The sequence below is a fragment of the Dermacentor andersoni genome, chromosome 2, assembly GCF_023375885.2.
Source record: "Dermacentor andersoni chromosome 2, qqDerAnde1_hic_scaffold, whole genome shotgun sequence".
Taxonomy (NCBI): Eukaryota; Metazoa; Arthropoda; class Arachnida; order Ixodida; family Ixodidae; genus Dermacentor; species Dermacentor andersoni.
Genome location: NC_092815.1, coordinates 142,515,472 through 142,529,151, shown reverse-complemented (window position 1 = coordinate 142,529,151; position 13,680 = coordinate 142,515,472). Strand labels below are relative to the sequence as shown.

The window sequence follows — 13,680 nt, the reverse complement described above, 5'->3', positions numbered from 1 at the left end:
GCGGCGCTTTGCATGTTGGCCAGGGACTACGCCGGAGTGCCCCTTGTTGTTCGAGTTGGCTGCAAGCTGCGACACATCGTCAATCAAGGCTGCGACCTGGCGCTCCAATGGATACCCGCACACATCGGATTGCCAGGCAACGAGGAGGCAGACTCCCTCGCCAAGGCGGCGCACGGTAAGCGCTTTCCCCTCACCTACTTGGTGACGAGCTTCGACGCGGCCAAGACAGCGGTTCTGCGCAGCCTCACTGCACAACACCCCGATCGGCGCGTCGCGGCGGGAACGCCCCCGCGCCTGTTCCCGCGTGCGGGCCTCTCTCGAGCTGACTGCGCCTTCCTTCTCCGCCTGCGCATCGGCTGCTACAAAACAGCGCCGCGCACACACAGACTCACGGGAACCGGCAGCCCCGTGTGTGCGGTAGCTGCGACGGCGTGGAGACACTGAGCATCTTCTGCGTCACTGCCCGGCCTTCGGGACCGAGAGGGAGGCTCTGTACGCCTCCTACCGCCGATGTGGCTTGCCATTCACCACCCTGTAGTGCCTACTCTTCCCCAATGCTCACAGTTCCATCACCAAGCGTGTATTTTCGGCATTGATCGAATTCTGTGAAGCAACACACCTCAGAGCGCGGCTGTAGGCCCCGCAAACGCTTAGCTACATTGTCCTTTCTTTTTTTTACTATTCCGGTCTCTCTCTCCTTTTTACTTCCGGTCTCTATCTCCTTCACCTTCTTCTCCCCATACCCCTTCCCCGTGCAGTGCTGTTGAGGTGTCCTCCTGTGAGAGACAGTTACGGCACTGCACTTATCTTTTCCATTTCTCTTTAAAAATCACTTCACACACAGCCAAGTTCGATGGTGAGTACGTGTGGTGGTTCTTGATTACCAAACAATTTGGGATGACGCTTACGCTTCACCTTTAAGAGTGGAACGCGATAGCATTCAAAGATCCCTGACTGGTTCTCACGCTTCCCAGCAACTGCAGCTTATGTAACCGTAATGTGCTTCCTGTAAACACTGGTGGCGAACGCTATGCACGAAGGTGAGCTTCCCGGTTCTTTTTTTTATGGTGTTGCAAGGAACCGAGCTGGTCACGCCGCTCCTAAAGACCTCAAACGGCAGCTGGAAAAGGGGTTTGTGTTCGAGTTTCCGCGTAACAGAATTCTGTTTTCTCGTATATTCAACTAACAATCCGACGCTATCACGTCTATAGTTTCTGTATAAGTCATATATTACGAATTACCTGACGCATCTTACTTTGAGAAAATAATTAATTCAACAACGCCTAGCGCCTCACGGAGGGCCTGCGTAGTTCGGGATGCGTGGTTCGGCATGATTTTCTCGGCCGCGGAAGCCGACGCGCACGCCGGATTTTCTGCGACACGGAGTCCTTAACGTTGTCGCGGTAAAGATAGTACTCGTGGACACCCGTGGTTCCAGCATCGAAGTGGTGCTTTCCAACTGCGGCTCGCATGCCATCGGGCGTCATGCGGAAGGCAGCGTCCACGTAAAAGGGAGTGGCACAAGAGCTGACTGGGCTCTCCATATACCGATTTGTGTAGCACCTCCTGTCTCTATGGTGGCGGCGCGGGTCCAAGCGCTTTGACAGAGGTCGCAAGTGGACTAGTTGCGAATGTTCTCCCACGGTGGCGTGTTGCGGGCTCCAACTCCGAGTCCGGGGCTTCGCCAAGTGAGCAGCCCTGGTGAGTTGAGTGGTGTCGGAGCTGGTCTACATAGCGTCGATGTTTTGTAATGTGTTGTAGTGGCGGCAACTGCAGATAGCGTCGCAGATCATCCAGTCGTGCGTGACACGGCAGCCCGGTGATATGATCTTGACGGTTGAGGTTGGTCTTCACCGCAAGAATCAGGAAACGATGGCAAAGCTGCGCGTCGTGATGATGAAAAAAAGTAGAAAAGATTGTATTCACTTCGTTGGTACATGGTAGTGACTGTTATCCGAGTCTCGAGCGTTCCGATTAACACGGGCGCCAGGACGGCCTTAAATAACACCTTACGGTCAGGTGGTCGTCGCTGTCTTCTTGGGGAGTCTGTGGAAGTATTAGTGCTTTCGTTGGGTTCTGCGGTCGGCGAGCTCCTGCCCTTCGAATTTTCTTTCCTTCGTCCTTCCCTTTGAGTCAGCTCGGGGAATAACAGGGGTGACGCTGTTTAGGAGAGGAGAACACTCATGTCAACATGGGGACACCCGCTTGAACGCTTCTCACAATTGACAGGTCGTTGTCCAGGCTTATCGTAACAGCCTTTTCTCGAACGAGGCAAATCATCTTGTCATGGGAAGTACGCCTGAATGTCTCTCATACTTGACAGGTCGATCATAACGCCGGTGACAACGCGGAGTCGCGTTGTACAGAACCTCCAGGAACTCAAGAATACATACAGACTGGTCTGGTGTCCAGGACACCCAGGCCTGGAGGGGAATGAGAGGGCTGACGTTCTAGCTCGAGAGCTCACGAACCCAGCGGAGCAACCATCGCACTCCCATTCACAACCCGCCGCTTCACAGGGAAGCCGTCGCGAGGAGGAGAATAACGATCTGGCACGTATGGCACCACGCGATATTCTTGCTCACCAGCGCGGCATGCGGCAAAATACGGCGCCCCCCACACATCTTTGCAAGGGGAAGACGCAATAGATCGCCGCAGGATTCAAACGGGGGTCTACCCAAATTTATTAAGATTGAGCAAAATTTTCCCAGCGATGTACGGGCGTGCCTGTCCGTGGTGTAGCGACTCACCACCGTCTTTGTACCACATCTCATGGGGATGCCAAAATAGACCGCCGAATTTAAATGCCTACATAGTTAGGTATAATCTAACCAACACACTGGAGCAATGGGAGGCACAACTCGCCAGCTCAGACCCGAAGGTGCAAAAGGCTCTTCTTGGTCACGTTCGGCTAGCGGCAGAAGCCAGTGGAGCCCTGGACTTGGGGCACCACCCATCAAGCTCCTAATCCCCTATCCCCATTTCCCCAGTTCAACAAAGTTATTCTCTCTCTCTCTCTCTCTCCAGCTTCTAGACGCGTTGTTTCGTCAGTCTGTGCGCAAGCGCTTCGTAGGTGGCACAGGACACCAGCGTAGCCAGGACAAGCTGGCGGCCTGTATTGGTTCCGGCCCCTATGAGGCGCCACGATATTCGTCGTATCAAGGTGGACGTAAATATCGCATCTATATGTAGGGCAAATCGTCTACTAGCCGAGCGCCAAATAATCGAGGAGAACGTCGCTGACATGTTTAAAAAGAACATCATACGCCTCTCTGCCAGTTCTTGGTCATCGCCTGTCGTTTCTGTACAGAAAAAAATGGATCAGTACTGTCGCGTATTTATCACGCGCTTGATTCTGTGCAAGAGGCTAAATGGTTCTCCAGCCTAGATCTTCGTTCGGGATATTCGCAGATTCAAATGCATGAAGCTGATAAAGCAAATATCGTTTTTACTACTCCTGTCGGCTTTTACGAGTTCAATGCAATACCTTTAGGCTTATGCAATGCTCCCACCCCGTTTGAAACAATGATTGGTACTGTTCTTCGCGGCCTCAAGTGGAAAAGCTGCCTATGTTATCTTGACGATATCGTCATCCTTCCTTCGACTTTCCCTGAGCATTTGAAGCGTCTCCGCGAAGTGCTCACGTGCCTTGCAAACTATGGTCTTCAACTAAACACCAAGAAGTGCCGCTTCGCTAGCGCAACGATCAAAGTTCTGGGCCATCTTGTGAACAAATGCGAAATTAAACCTGATCCGGATAAGATTTCCGCAGTGATCAACCTTCCACGCCCACTTCGTGCAAAAGAACTGTGTAACTTTGTCGGTCTCGCGCCATTCTTCCAATGCTTCATCCGGGACTTCGCCACTATTGCCGTGCCCCTCCATGGACTTCTTCCATCTGCCAGTTCCTTCCAGTGGTGCGATGGGTGCGAAGTCGCTTTTCATGAACTTAAGCGCGCCTTAATCTCGTTACCCGTCCTTCGTCACTTTTGATGGTAAGGCATCCCCCCTCCCTCCTCTACTGCACACTGACGTTAGAGGCCAAGGAATTGGCGCCGTGGTGCTGCAGCGCGACCACGCGTCTCGCGAGAAAGTCGCTGCATAGGCAATACCGTTTTTAATTACGCGGTAAAGAAGTACACAGTCACCTAACAAGAGTGCCTGGCTGTTGTATAGTCCGTGTCGAAATTTCACCTATACCTACACGGTCAGCATTTCGTTGTTGTTACCGATCATTGTGCCTGATTGTTGTTATCAACGATCAAAAACTTGCCAGGACGCCTTGACCGCTGGATCCTCAGATTACAAGTACATGATTCTGATGTCGTGTTTAAGTCCAGAAGCAAGCATCAAGACTCCGACGCACTTTCCCCCTGCCCGCTGCCGCCATCTTTCGAACTCGTTACGTCACCTTGTCAACTTGACCACGCGGATGTCGCGTCCCCAGCTTTACTTATTGCTTCCATGATTCAGTTTCCATCCAGCCACCCTTCTGTGTTTTCCGGTCACCAACAAACTGATCCTTATTGCCACCGCATCATGGATCACCTCAGCTTTGTTTCAATCTCACCTTACACCAGGCTTCAAAGACAGTTAAAGCTCTTCAAGTTAGAGCACGTTCTTCTTTACCGCAACATTTTTCACCCGGAGGGCCATCGATAGATTTCCCTGGTTCCGAGCTCTCTCCATGCTGAAGTATTTCAGGCTCCTCACGACAACCTGACGTGTGGCCACTTGAGTTAGCACAAAAGCCGTGTGCGAATACGCAGCCGATCCTTCCGTTCAGGTCTTTCGAACAGCATAGCTCCTCGCATCGCCTCATGCACTCTTTGACAATGCCGCACGCGACCTAGCACTGCACCCACCGGGATTCTGCAGCTACTACATGTGCCAGGATGTAGTGTCTTCATTGACTGTCGCCGGCACTGACCTTTGAGGCCCTCTCCCGGGAATGCTGACGGCCACCGACGAATAGTCACTGATGGATCACTTGACGCGGTACGTGGAAACTTCCTCTGTCAGCACAACGGCTGCTTCTGAAGTGGCTGCCTTTTTCTTCAAGCTGTCTACTTACACCTCAGAGCCCCTTGCGTCCTTTTCAGGAACCGCGGCAAGGCATTTCTCTCTAAAACGCTTCATGAAGTTCTCCGAGCCTGCAACACCGTGCACAAGACAACCGCCGGCTACCACCCCATAACCAATTGACTGGCAGAGATATTTCATCGCAGGCTCAGTGGTATGCTGTCCATGTATATCCAACTTGACCACCGTAACTGGGATGCCATTCTCCGCTTCCTAACATTTGCCTGCAACACCGCTGTCTAGTAAACCACAGGCTATTTTCTATTTTTCCTGGTCCACGGCCGACGTCCAACCTCTGCCCTCGACCTTTCTTTCTATTTCCGGTCTTGTAAAAGCTTAACCATCGCGTCGCATCTTCATCTCCCTCATGTAATGTCTCAACAAGATATTTTTGAGGAAAAAAATAAATAAATTTATGACCAGTTAAATTATGACCAGAAATGTTTTTTTTTTAAACAGACGAGCATAAGAGATTGCTCTGTATTATGTTAAGATGCTTCTGTAGGCTTTTTTACATTGAAGATGTAGGTTAGCTTAGCAAAGTAGCAATATAGAATGTTAATAGTAGAACACAAAAAAACGGCGGATCCCATGCACTATGAGAATTGATGTACACGAAGCTTTGTACGCTATTTTCTTTGATTGACAATAATTAACGGTGATGTTGGTGGAAAATCTGTAATTTCTTTCAGCGTTTAGTCCAATACGAGAGTGGCGAGTTGATGTTAAGCGTTACTTTGCGAGCACCACTTCTGTTTGTCTGCATAGTTCACAGAACACACAGGGAGACATGTTTGCTTGAGGCGTTGTTGGGAGTCATTGTTCATAATCTCTGAGGGAATTGAGCGTTGTCATTGCCTCACATGGCGCACTGCATCATGGCAGAAATATTAAATTTTAATTGAATTATGAGGCTGTGCATACTTCAATTAGCTATGTATACAGTTTACAATTATAATAAGATTGTGGTCTGCACTACATTTCACTGCGTAGCGAAGACGCTCCTGTTCTGTGTAACGCTTTTTTCGGGCCTGGGTGTCCTCGACGTCGAGTGCGCGCTTTGGAGCCATCTTTCTGGCGCGTGTTTACGGGCTCCTTCTACATACATGGCCAACACACTGTTGAGATTCCAGCTCAAAGCGCACTCTTCAGACTAAGGACGATTGTAATGTTTTGCACTATCACAGCCCAGCATCTGCATTTTTCTCGCATAGAAATTGAAACAAGCACAGCACGTGCAATACACACAAACTGAAATGCTGGCGCAGCAGCGCCGGTCAGGCTGTGCAGAGGTGAGCGCCATCTGGTGATGTTGCAAGAAATCCAGCGGCACGCACTACAAGACCATAGCAGCAGCAGTGCCCGTAATGTTGGGAGAAGAGGCAAAGAAAGCTTCACTTTAACACATTGATTGCCATCATTTGCAGCTAAATAAAGCTTGCAAGCCAGCCATTACTACAGCTATTACATAAAAATTTTTATGCCTATATGGCAAATGCTAAAGTTACGACCTGCTTCCTCACAACTGCACGAGCAACAAGTAACGCTAACAAATGATAGAATGGACAACCCAGACAGCTTACACCTTGCAGCTCTCCTGCATGCGTTAAAGACAGTGTAGCCAAATTGTGGCTCTCCCAATCTGACAGGGATTTGGGTGGTTGAAGAGCAGACAAATTATGTAAATCAGATGCCAAATATCCACCCCATAAGGCTTTGAGTACAGCTGCCACGTAAATAAAAAAATTGTGCAGCTAAGCCAGCTTCCAGATGAGAAAAGGCGTGGCTTTGGCAAAAGACATACAAAAATCCCATGTAAATCTGCAACACAATGTGGTGCATGTGTACGCATTTTCACTGCAAATAAACCTGTGCTGGCTTGCGCACTGGGTAGGATATTTGTGTGTAACATTTGCTGCATTTTGTTATCTGAAACTTTTGTTGAATCGATCTTTCACTTGAAGTGATTGCAGCAGATTTCCTTCATTCACCTATTGCTACAAATCATTGCAAAAACAATTTACTTCTATATTTATTGCACTCTTCTTTTAGGCTGCCTGGAGAAATACATAAGTGACCGTCCAATGGGGCCACCAGCATCACCTCCGGAGAACCACCTTGCTTCTCTGCAGAAGCATCTTCAAAGCTTTTTTTTTTTTTTTTTTTTTTTTTTTTTTACAGAAGTAGGCCGCTGTGGCAAGCGAGTGCAAAAGTAAATAAAGTAAAAGTCCAATGATGTTTTTTCAATAAAGTGTGATGATATGCTACAAAGTATGGTGCACTACAGATTGATTCTTTATGGCATGAAAATAGCCGCATACTTGGCCACGTGTATATACAGACTGCACACTTCACAAGACTCAACATCACATAAAGATAGCGCGCCATGAGCTTCCGAATAGCAATGGCTGCTCCTTCAATTCATCACACAACTTGCCTTTGACGTGCTGTGCCCACGATGATATACAACCCAGTGCCCACCGTGCCGCCCGTCACCCGGCATGCCACCCGCACCCGGCATGCCACCCGTTACCATAATGCACCATGATGGTGGATGATGGATTCCACTATGCCCAGCATCGGGCAAATTTTCAATAGGGTTTGTGTCCCCTATTGATCAATATCGCCAATATGCTCGCATAAACACTGAGGTGAGCCAAGAAGGTCGTATAAATCATTATGATGCCACTCATGGTGTCGTTTTCTACCACTCTGGCGACCATGTACTGCTTTTGACCTTTGTGCGAATGCCTGGTTTACGTGGAAAGCTTCAGTCTCGGTACATCGGCCCTTACAATGTAATAGAAAAGACCTCCCCAACGAACTACCGCGTTACACCTGTTGTTCCGCCGACTGACCGACGCTGCCGCGGGGAAGAGATCATGCATGTTTCCCGCCTCAAGCCATTCCATCGGCATTCCACGTTGGCTTAATTTGCGGCCAGGCTGACCGCTTCCGTCTACGGGGCCGATTAGTGTGAAGATTTATACTACGGACGTCATTTTCGTCACCTGGGCGTCATGACCATCGAGTCGCATCTTCATCTTCCGCGCGCTAGCTCATGCTTTTAAAATAAAGCGTCGGTTCAACCGTTGCTACTTGATATACAAATATATTCAGAGGAACCTAAAGCTTCTTCTTAAAGGGGTCCTGAACCACCCATTAGGTTTGGTGAAAAAACGCAGTACACAGATAGAATACGCTGCTCTGAAGATCTCAGCCATGTATTGCAGTCGTACGCGCTGCGTGGAGCTCACAAGCGGATCGCGAAGTCACCTTTCTCTCAAACGCTCTCCTTTCAACAGAAGGCCCGGTCCTCACTCTCTTCTACACGCAATATCTCGCCATTCCCTTAGACAGCTGCTATTGGCCGATAGCTGACATCAAGCTGTGGTGGCGTAGATGGTGTAGATGCCGCGGCCGCCGCGAGGTGCCGCCACGAGTCCATTGGCTGAGCGCACTGCGTCTCGCTGAGGCCAACCGCGTTTCGCTTCTGTTTAGCGCGCCGTAGGCACCGAAGGTGAAGTCGTGGCGTCTACGTGAAGATTCAAAATGAAATTTGAAGTGCGCGCCACTTTGGCATTTGTCGTACCCGGCGCGTGGAGCTCGCAAGCGGAGCGCGAAGTTACCTCTTTCTGAACGCTCTCTTTTCACCAGAAGCCTGCTCCTCACTCTTATCTGAAAGCTTTACTTCGTGATGAAGCATATTCCCATATGCGGCTGCTATTGGTCAACAGCTGATTTCAATCAAGAAGAGTGTTTGGACCAGTGCACTTCTTCATACTGCTACCGTGTATATATATTGACGCAGTTAATAAACAGGCAGTGGTAAGCGAAGATCAGCTTCCCTCCCCCATCCCCAAATTTCTGTTTGAATCACGTACTTCCGGAAATAGCCGATTATCATCTGCTCACGCTCCGCAGCAGAGCTGAACTTTGCTCAGACTGCTTATTGGTGTCGTAGCCGCCGAGTCTTGCTAAGTTTGATTAATTTTGAACACTCAAATAGTCTCGAAGCTCGCGAAACTTTAAGGTCAGACCACACGTACGCTTGCCACCGCGCGTTCACACCTGGCCGCTCCTGGCGAGACGCCTAGGAAGGCTTCGCTTCATATTGAGCTATTGACAGGGCTTCAAAATGTGAAAGTTGGATGTAGCTACTATTCGTCGCTCAAGCTGGTGCTGGAAAAAGCCAGTCCGCACCGAGTAGCATAATCATAGGGGAGCATATGAGCGCGAGCGCGCCCTCATGACCTGTCGTACGCAAAGCAAACGCTTTGCATGCGCGTTACATTTCCACGTAGCTGCGGTCTGTTATGCATGGTCTTCGAGATCAGGCGCCACCCGATCTCGGAGGCCATGTGCTATGCGCGTAGACACAGCGGCCGTCGGGGTATCTACGCCACTGCGGCTCACTGATGACAACCATAGAGAAAGAAAAAAAAGTTAAGAGCGGACACTCCCATACACCTCCAGCGGCCCAATCGACCCTAGCGCGCCTGGCGGTTGGTGAGAGCAACTGGCCTGCACTTCCTGTTTCGGTTTCGCTGGCGCGAAATTTGGATTACCCCCGCGTGACTGACGTTACGCTGTAGCGGAAGCTCGTCATTTCAGACCACTTTTCGTCACCCAAATGGCAACGCTTTTATTTGTCGTTTTGGTTTAGCGATTCCATATTTTGTCGAGTTCAATATTTGGTGTGAATTGAGGTCATGACGCAATTTTTATTTCGATTAGGTTATAACAGATGGAGATAGAGGTAATCATAATTCACTACGGCTTTATCCATCGCGCTTGTCTTCCGTGTTTTGGTGCAAGCGGTCATATATATCAAAGAGGCAGAGTTTCCGCAACGTTTTTATTCCAAGGCAAGATAGGCTTCTTCTGGGTTCTGCCGTTGTTAAATCACCACGACACACAGCAGTAGCTGCCGTAGCTTGGATCGCCGGACAGCATGGCATCAGCACGGTCTGAAAATGTCAATAAGTGCACGCTTCGTTAATTACCAAAAACATATGTACACGTCATAACTGTACCAGGAAACCGCTTTGAATGAATAGCGAACCGATGCACAATATAAAACCACCGACACATCCTGACCTCTGACCCATATAACCCGGACTTACAAGGATAAATGTTAATACCCCGTACAGGGGTGTTCAAAAGTTCCCAGGCCGCCATCCTATTTAATCCCATGGCATCGCGACCTGTGAACTTTTGGACACCCCTGTACGTACTCAGTATAAGGGGTACATTGGTAGGCAAAATAGCAGTTCACATAGGCGTAGTAAAGATAAATTCGAAACGTCCAAATACGAGGCCTTTGTTCAAATGTGCGCCACTCCACGCCTACGCGACAATACGTTGAGCAATGTATTGCGCCACGAAAAAATGGTAAGCAACCGAAAGTTACTAGAATGCGCAGTACTTCCCAACACGGCCGCCGCAATAAGTACATGCAGTAGTCATTGGGGACTTTTCCCCACCGTTACTTTTCTGTGTAAACAAACCGCATGGACGTATGCACCACCGTCCGTCCGTGCGCCGTTGATACACACCTCGCTGCAGTACAAAACGCAATAAGCTACGCTCGCTGTTTATGTCACATGCCATTGTTTGGAAGCAATATTATTAAAATATTCCGGAGCCCTTAGTCTATAGGGGAGACGCGCAAGCAAAGCTTGGCTATATCGTGCCTAACGTCCTGCTCTTCTTTATTTAGGTAGCGCCCGTCCCCGGAACGCCGCTTTCGGTCTGAATCGGCGTGGCGTCTTTTACGTTCTTTCCAGCGTTCGTCAGCCTCTAGAACGGCCCAACGAAAGGACCGTCATTCATCACGCGATCATGTAAACGCGGGTTAGGAATTCAATTTTCTCGAAACCGGAATTTTCCTGAAATGTGCAATTCCTGATATTGACCTTAAGCGTTGTCCAGCAGATCGTTTTTAGTTCCCCAACACGAACTATTTCAATGAAACGCCGATACCGTGGTTATCGCAAACAGCGCTGGACAAGAACGGTTTACCCTCTCAAACCGAGACGCAGCGTCTCGATGGCGTCTGACAAGCTGCGAGTCGCAGCGCAGTGCACAGCTGTGAACCGGTGCAAGTTAATGGCAGTTTCGCGTTGCTTCACGATTTTCATGGAACGCAACCAACAAATATTATTCCGTTCTCGGTGGGGCTAGCAAGAAAGTACATGGTAAAGCCCTCTCGTTAGGCGTTCCTTGAGTGGGCATGCTTTTCGCATTGTTCGCGTCTAGCCGCCTCATATAGAGCCGCGAACTGTTTTTTTTTAGCGAACCTCGTCGCACTCGCAAGCCAGTTACTCGAAGCTTCGCTTGAAAACGTGACTCACCTGTCTCACACACGAAAACACCGCCGCAGCCGACTTCACGAAAGCTTCCCGCTGACACGCCGCTGGTACACGAATCGTTGATTTCTTCTCGATGGACGAATGTAGATTGGTGTTGATGGCAGTACGGATGAAGAACAAAAATCACGGAAGTTGTCTTGGATAAATTCTGTTTTTATGTATAAGAAACGCGCCAAATTGGGGCGTATAATTATTATTTTGTAGAGCGATTGAGCAGAACTCATTAAAACTTTTTTTTTTTTGCGCCTGCGTCCTCTGGCGTTTGGTGAGAGCACTAGTTCGTTACGTAACCGTGACGTAGTTCCTGAGGCCAGATTTCTCGGAGTGTCCGCTCTTAGTCTTTTTCTTTCTCTATGTGACAACCGCGTAGGGGGCGTCGTAGGCGCCAACATTAGGGAGCCCTGCATGTAGGCTCCCTAGCCAACATAGAAAATAGCGGCATATAGACCAGAATACGCTAGCCTCGCACCCAGACTAACCGAACGCATACTCTCGCACCCGGATTGCCCGGTCGACCAGCGCCATATTGTACTGGGCTGCCAAAGTGTGTTCGCCGGCGACCAGTAGACATGGCAAGCGCTAGCTCTAGGACTCCAAAGTACGGAAATGTGCCCGTTCACGCGGATCCAAAGTACAAGAAGTCATCTGGGCATCATTGCGTCGTGTTTGGATGCCAAAATAATCAGTGGAAAAGGAGCCGGTTGCTTAGCGCTGTTTGCGAAGAGCACAATAGACGTAGGGAATCGTGCCGGTGCGGTGTTTTCAGCCTGCACCGATTTCCGTCCGCAACGAAGAATGACAAGCTGCGCCACCGGTGGATAGCTGCAGTGAGTAGGAAGTACTACCAACCCAGTGAAAATGCACGAGTGAGTATTCGATCCGTGTATATTTTGGTGCCACGTTCAACTTTGCGCCCTACGAACGTAATATGTGTAACACGCAGGTTTGCTCCGAGCACTTTCTGGACAACAAGCCTACATAGCAGAATCCCGTGCCGGTGCTTCGCCTTGGCTATAACAAGAAGGCAAGCCTTTTCGTGTTTTCATTCAGGCAGAGCTCCCTACGGTTAAGCGGAACACTTGAGTTTGCGGTTAGCGATACTTGCAGCTGGTGCACGGCATGACCATTAAGCGTGAACGACAAGTTGTAGGCAATAGTATGTTGCCCTGCTGGTGAGCGTTATTGCTAATGACAGTAAACCGAAGTCCGCTCGTCACGTAGCATGCGTCCACAAAAACGTAATCGACGACTGCTCGTCGCCGAAGGTGTTCTTGCAGCGCGCCTGTCTTTACGAGCTGGTGTTGCAGGTGTCATTCGTAACGAATTCATTTGAGCCTCCTGAGCTCTAAACTGCGTGCGTGCTGTTACGCGGGCCAAAGCGCAAAATTTTTCCGTTCATATGGCGAGGAAAATAAGGTGCTTAATTACTGTTGTTTTTTGTAACAAAATTTTGCTCGTTCTCACTAGTTTTTTTACTGTTTTTTCTAAGGGAGCGCCAACAATTCGATATGGCCTCGCACAAGCGAAACAGGTCTGACACCAGGTAGCTGCAGTTGGTGGGGCTAATTTTTTGGAATGCAGGTGCGGTTGTTGTCTTGTACCAAAGGGGTCCCTGATGATGCAGCTTTAAGTAGGGATGGTAATTTTATGTGCCCTGTCATGGTTTGTGCAACTGTACAACACCTGCGTCTGTCATGCTCGCCCTGTTAAACGGGCTTTGACTGCACATGTAGTTGAACATTATAACTACTGTAGTTCCTCATTTTCCAATGAGTGCAGGTTTAGCATCATATGCTGCTTGTTCGAGTGCTGTAGGCTTGTGTTCTGAATGTTGTACTCTTAAGTGGTTGCATGATACGATTGGCCTGGTGTATTTTCTATTTCATTTTGAGAGGACTTTATATCTTCGCAACAGTGATGGCATGGGAAAGAACTACAGTCCTTCTTACTATAACATCTATTTTGTTTTCAATGTGCAGGTGGTGAAGGGCAGGCGTCTGCTAATCAGGCAGTCAAACGAGCTCGCCATTTGGTTGCCAAACGCGGCCAACCCAGTACTGACCATGACAAACAAGACCAAACTGAAAGTGCAGAGGACAATGTTCTGCGTGCTTTAATAAAATATGGCACCAACGCAGTGCTGTAAAATCCTTCACAGGTTACGTGCCAAAAAGCTCACACGTGTTCTAGCACATAGCGCGCGGTTTGTACAAACGTAATAGCG

General features: G+C 49.2%; 1 protein-coding gene across 1 annotated transcript in view; it reads right to left on the bottom strand.

The window, feature by feature from the left end:
* LOC126540969 (scoloptoxin SSD14-like) overlaps positions 1–13,680 on the bottom strand; it is a 142,500-nt gene that overhangs the window by 128,016 nt on the left and 804 nt on the right. The gene's annotated exons all lie outside the window — the stretch shown is intronic.